This window comes from Sapajus apella, unplaced genomic scaffold (assembly GCF_009761245.1).
Source record: "Sapajus apella isolate SASKATOON/1434 unplaced genomic scaffold, GSC_monkey_1.0 scaffold30, whole genome shotgun sequence".
Classification (NCBI taxonomy): domain Eukaryota; kingdom Metazoa; phylum Chordata; class Mammalia; order Primates; family Cebidae; genus Sapajus; species Sapajus apella.
Window position 1 is genome coordinate 639,057 of NW_022436970.1, and position 6,896 is coordinate 645,952.

Sequence of the window (6,896 nt, forward strand, 5' to 3'; positions counted from 1 at the left end):
TTCTATATTAGGTAGACAACTAATCATCACAGAAAACTTACCTAATCATGTGTCACATATCTTCCTCTATTCAAATTATGCTTAAAATTAGGAGCTTTATCTATTATTCTTTATTACTATAAAAGCAGAGATAAAGCCCTCATAGGTTCTGTGTGGTACACTGTGATCAGCAGAGTATATCAGTCAAGGACAAGAACTCTAGAGTCAGATTTTCTGGTTTTATTTTCTGTTTGCTACTTACCAGTATGTGTCCTTGGGCAAGTTTTACATTTATATATAACTCAGCTTCATTACCTGTAAAATGGAGATACTATCACCATCTACTTCATATGTTGTTGTGAGAGTTAAATGAGATAATATACAAAAAGTAATGAATCTAATTCCTGTCGTATATTAAGTGCTTAACGTATGTAAGTAGCAACTGCAAACAGTAGCATTCAACCAGAAGCTAAGTTTGGCACTCTCTGTTATTTGATAATTTTTAGCTGAGATGATGAAAAAAGCTATTACTTTATGCAGCCTATTATAGTATTACCTGTATAATATTCTTTATTCTAGTTGGACTATTATAATAGTTTTATATATATATATAATAATATGTATATATATTATGAGGGCCTATTCTATATCAATTACTGACATAATTTTTCTGAAAAGAAGACACACAAATTAAAATTACAATGAGATGTGATTTTTTTACCGATCAGAATTGCAAAATATGAAAAGATTAATAGTGTTGTTGATATAAATTCTGTAAGTTCAAGTAAATGGAACCTATAAAAAATGAGGAACACACATACCCTTTGATCTCGCAGTTCAACTTACAGAAACTTATTTTAAATAAATAATCATGCAAATATGCATGAATATTTGTGTAATGATGTTCATTGTCTTATTATGTGTAATACTGCAAAACTGAAAATCAAAGAACATGAGCAGGGGAATGATCAGATACATTATAGTTTTTTTCATACTATTGAATATTGTATAGCCACTCATGATACAAAGTAGATCAAGATGAAATGTTATATAAAGAAGTCTGTTACACTGTATTCAAGGTACAAACCAAGTTGAGTTATGCTATGGGTTTGGCATAATTCTTTTTTAATAAAAATATACTCATTTACTTTCTATATTTGTATATTTATAGTAAAAGACTAGAAGGAAACTTATAAAATACAGTCTTGCTCTACATAATGACATTTAAATCAAGGATGGACCACATGTATGAAGGTGATCCCATAAGATTATATAATAGAGCTGAACAATTTCTAGCATGTTTTATCATAATGCATTACTTATGTGTTTGTGATGCTGGTGTAAAGAAACTTACTGTGCTGCCAGTCATATAAAAATACAGTATATACAATTAGGTATACCACATATACTTGATAATGATAATAAACAACTATATTTCTGGTTTATTAGTTCACTATACTAAATGTTTATTATTTTAATTTGTGCTCCTTCTCCTTATAAAAAAAAATTAACTATATAATAGCCTCAGGCAGGACCTTAAAGAGATATTCCAGAAAAAGGCAATGATATAGGAGATGATGGCTTCAGGTTTGTTACTGCCTCTGCAGACCTTCTAGTGAGGAAAGATGGGGGGATGAAGGACAGTGATACTGATGATCCTGACTCTGTGTAGGCCTAGGCTAATGTGTGTGTTTCTGTGTTTATTATTAATAAAAAAGTTTTAAAAATACTACAACTCAAAATGTTTAAAGTAGAAAAGCTTACAGAATAAGGATAGTAGCTGAAAGTGCTATTACAAGAGAGTCAAAAAGTTAAAAAATGGAAAAGATCGTAGAGCAAAAATGTTTTAGTAAACTACAGTTAATTTATTATTGAAGAAAGAAAAACATTAAAAAATAAATTTAGGGGGCCGGGTGCGGTGGCTCAAGCCTGTAATCCCAGCACTTTGGGAGGCCAAGGCGGGTGGATCACGAGGTCAAGAGATCCAGACCATCCTGGTCAACACGGTGAAACCCCGTCTCTACTAAAACTACAAAAAATTAGCTGGGCATGGTGGCGCGTGCCTGTAATCTCAGCTACTCAGGAGGCTGAGGCAGGAGAATTGCCTGAACCCAGGAGGCGGAGGTTGTGGTGAGCCGAGATCGTGCCATTGCACTCCAGCCTGGGTAACAAGAGCGAAACTCCGTCTCAAAAATAAATAAATAAATAAATAAATAAATAATAAATTTAGTATAGCTAAGTGTACAGTGTTTATAGAATCTGTAGTAGTATGTGATAATGTCCTCAGTTTTCACATTTATTCACTGACTCACCCAGAGCAATTTCAGTTCCGCAGGCTCCATTCATGGTGTCTTACACAGATATACCTTTTAAAATCTTTTCTATCATGTTTTTTTTTTGTTTTTTTTTGAGACGAAGTTTCGCTCTTGTTACCCAGGCTGGAGTGCAATGGCGTGATCTCGGCTCACCGCAACCTCCGCCTGCCTCCTGGGTTCAGGCAATTCTCCCGCCTCAGCCTCCTGAGTAGCTGGGATTACAGGCACGCGCCACCATGCCCAACTAATTTTTTGTAGTTTTAGTGGAGACGGGGTTTCACCTTGTTGACCAGGATGGTCTTGATTTCTTGACCTCATGATCCACCTGCCTCAGCCTCCCAAAGTGCTGGGATTACAGTCTATCATGTTTTTATTGTATTTCACCATGTTGTCCAGGCTGGTCTTGAACTCCTCAGTTCAAGTGATCTGCCCAACTTGGCCTCCCAAAGTGCTGGGATTACAGGCAAGAGCCACTGAACCTGGCCCAGAAATATTATTTTTGAGCCTGTACTTATAAATATTTATACTTATAAATATATAAGTATATATATTTATAACCAATTATATATATATAAAACTTTATGTATTACTTTATAGACACTTTATATAATATGTAAATAATATATATAGTGTATGTATTTATATATAATATAAGCTATATAATTTTATACACACATTATAGGGTTTTTTATATATAGGGTTAGTGTGTAAGTATATAAAGTTATATGTATAATTATATATATACACACACATATACACATATATTTAGGTATGTATATCTATGTATGTGTGTATAAGGTTATATATACATTTATATTAAATATATAATATAAAGTAGGTGCAGAGGGATGAGTGAATCTAACACACATGAATTATGTATAATACACATGCACGTATAAATTATATAATTTATGCCTCTGTGTGTGTGTGTGTGTGTGTGTGTGTGTGTATACATACATACATATATTCATACACACACCTAGGAGCAGAATTGCTGGATCATAGATATGTGTGGCCTTAATTTGACCAAGGACCTGTAGTCCAGATTCTAAAATTGCTGCCACCCTGCCCAGCATTTATTCAGCTTTGCATTTTTTGCCAGTGCAATAGGCCTTTAATTCTAGCTATGCAAAACCTAGAAAAACACCCCAGGAACTTTTAAATAAAAGCAATGCCTAAGCACCACCCAGGATATTTAGATCTAAATTTCTCAGGGTAGGGCCTGCATTGTTAGGTTTTAAAAAAAATCTTTCCAGGTGATTCTTATGCATAGCCAGGGTAGGGACTCTCTGGTGTAAAGTGTTGCCTTAGTGTTTTCATTTGCTTTTTTGTCTGATTACTCATGGTTTTGGATATCTCTTCCTATGCTTGTTAACTTTTGGAGTTTCTTCTTTAGTAAATTATCTGTTCCCTAGCATATTTACATGATTGGATGCCAGTTAAAATGATGATAATTGATTTTTTTAACCTGTTAAATATGTTGCAGTCATGTAGAATTATTTTCTATGTTTATTCAATGAATGCTCATTGAAAGTTCACCATATGCCAGATGTTATTTAAGCCTGAATCATTCTTACCAAAAATGGGAGACAAAAAAAGAGAAAAAAAGTCAATTACACTTTATAAGGAAAAGACAGTCTGGCTTCCTTAGCCTCAGTGATCTCAGTGATCATGGGATTAGGAAATCTATCTTATTGTATAAGGCCGTGGTCTTTGGAAGCTACTTCCTCCTTATTCAGGTACTGCTTTCTGAATCACTAGTCAGCCCCAGCAAAGCTAGGGATGGTGGAATTTAGTAAGTCCTTAAGTGTTTGTTAAAGAAATGTAAATAAATGACTCTTATTTTTTTTAGGTTTACAATACAAATGCCTCTTTTTCCTACTTAATAATTGGTGCTGGACAAGCTCTATTATGGAGAGATGTCAGTTTCTAAGCATCATGGATTAGGGGATGGGCTTTGTGACCTCCATTTTGGATACAGAGTCTGGATGCCACTAAGAGACTGAGTCTTGTTTCTAGGACCCACAGTCTGAACACCCCAAGCTGTGGTAATTCTTGTGTCCTGGATTTTCTTCTCTCCTCAGTCCCTCCCTTAATCCCTAGAGCAAGCTATTTTTGTGTGGCTGACCTGAATTTTACAGTGAGTCCCTTACCTGGAAAAAGTGAGTGGCTCCACCCTCTGAGACAGAGGCCTCTCTGGGGCCTGGGAGGCCTGAGGGCAGCCTAGGCTTTGGGTGAGCTAGTACTGGCATGGTGTGTGACTCTTGGAGGAGATGGGCAGGTATTAACTGAGGTTATGTCGCACCGTGCTAGGTGAGGAACACTTTCCTTTTTCTCCCTAATTTCAGTTGTATGAGTTTTCAGACGTTATTTAAGCCTGAATCATGCATACCAAAAATGGGAGAGAAAAAAATAAAAGTCCTCAATTACACTTCCTGGCCTCTTATGGATGCCAAGAGTTTTTCTTCACCTTTAAGTAGTTTAGTTCACTAATTTTTTTAGCTAAGAGATGATGGTAGAAAAAATTCTCTATCATTTCATACCATGAGGAGCTCAAATTTTAGAAAGATAGATGTAAATATTGATAATCACAAATCACTGATCTAAGAGCCATTTACTTGCAAGACTGAGGGCGATGGGGGCAGAAGACAGGAGAAGCGCTTCCCAAGGCCACACTCAAAACATGTGATTAAGTGGTGATGTATGTTGAATCTGGGTTTTGAAAGAAAAGTAGAAGTTTGCTAGGAGGAAAACTGGAACTCAATTACTCACTGCCTGTGTGACCTTGGGCAAGTTCTGACACCTCAGAAGCTCAGTTTCCTTAGGTGTGAAATGGGAAGACTAATATTACCTGCTTATAAATGCAGTTGCAAAGATTAAATGAAAAAGAAAGCCTATGAAGGGCTTAACATGGGCTTGGCACAGAAAAAGGCTCAGCAAACATTTACTGAGTACATGCACGAATGAATGAGCGTGTGCATGGGTGAGCATGATGAAAGGTCATGGCAAAGCTGATAAGAGAGGGACACTGCTTGATTGTTGTCTGGTTGATTGACTCTTATCGAGTACTCTGAATTAGAAAATCTAAATTATGAAGAACCCCTGACATGTATCTCTTTATTTAAAGGTCAAAATTAAAAAAGGCTAAGATTCTTTATTTTCCTGTTTTTTTATTTTATTTTTTATTTTGTGAATAAGCATTGGGGTTTCAAGTGGATCAGTTTAGGAGTAGATATGGATGTGGTAGCCTGTGGGTCTCAGTCAAATCTGAAAGGTGTTGAATGTGAGCTGCAGAACTTCTAGTGTCTTTAAAGGCACAAGTTATTGAGGACAGAATTATTCACCGAGAGGGAATAACCGTTAGCAGGAATTACCCCTAGAAGTTCTGCTAAGAAAGGGATAATGAATGACCCAGCCACAGGCCTAGAAGGAAGACCTGGATCTAATATGATATTGACTGATGTCTGGATTCCAAATCTGCAGCCTACACCTTTCTGAACTTTGATTTTTTTTTTAAGCTGTTAAATACCTTGTAGACATGTAGAATTATTTTATGTGTTTATTCAATGAATACTCACTGAAGGTCCACCATATGCCAGTTTTAGAGATATAATGATGATGAAAATTGCACAGTTACCACCCTTGTGGAAATTTGGATTCAAGAGGCATGATAGATATTAAACAGATCACAAAATTAATACTTAATGACCAACTGTGGTAAGTCCTAAGAAAGAACACAGTACTGGAGAGGTTGTGAAAGTAGAAGAATTAATTTAAATTGGAAAGTGAGATTCACACTGAGACCTGGAAAATGAGATATTAGGTTTCTATGGCTGCTATAACAAATAACACAATCTTGGTGACTTAAAACAACACAGATTAATTATCTTGCAGTTCTAAAGGTTGGAAGTGCAGCATGGATCTCACTAGGATAAAGTTAAGATATTGGCAGGACTAAGCGCTTTCTGGAGCCTCTAGGAGCCCCTCTACAGGTCTCTAGAACCTGGTTTATTGCTTTTTTCCAGCTTTTGGAGTCTACCCACATTTCTTGGCTCATGGTCCTTTTATTCCATCTTCAAAGCCCTCAAAATTGCATATCTCTGATCATTTCAGTCGTATCTCTTTCTGAGGCTCACTTTGTCTCCTTCTTCCACTTTTTATGACCCTTGATTACATTGGTCCCATTTGGATAATCCAGGAGAATCTCCCTATTTTAAGGTCAACTAATTAGCAACTCAATTCCACCTTTAATCTTAATTCTCCTTTGCCACATTACCTAACATATCTGTGAGCATTAAGTCTGGACATTTTTGGGAAGGTCATTATTTTGCCTAGATGGGTCGACATGAGCCTGGGGAAGTTAGTTAGGGGTGGAGAGAAGATATCATAAGCAGGAGACCTTGAGTCAGGCTTCTGCTGAGTTCATGAAAAAGCAGAGCCGGGCACGGTGGCTCAAGCCTGTAATCCCAGCACTTTGGGAGGCCGAGGCGGGTGGATCACGAGGTCAAGAGATCGAGACCATCCTGGTCAACACGGTGAAACCCCGTCTCTACTAAAGCTACAAAAAATTAGCTGGGCATGGTGGCGCGTGCCTGTAATCCC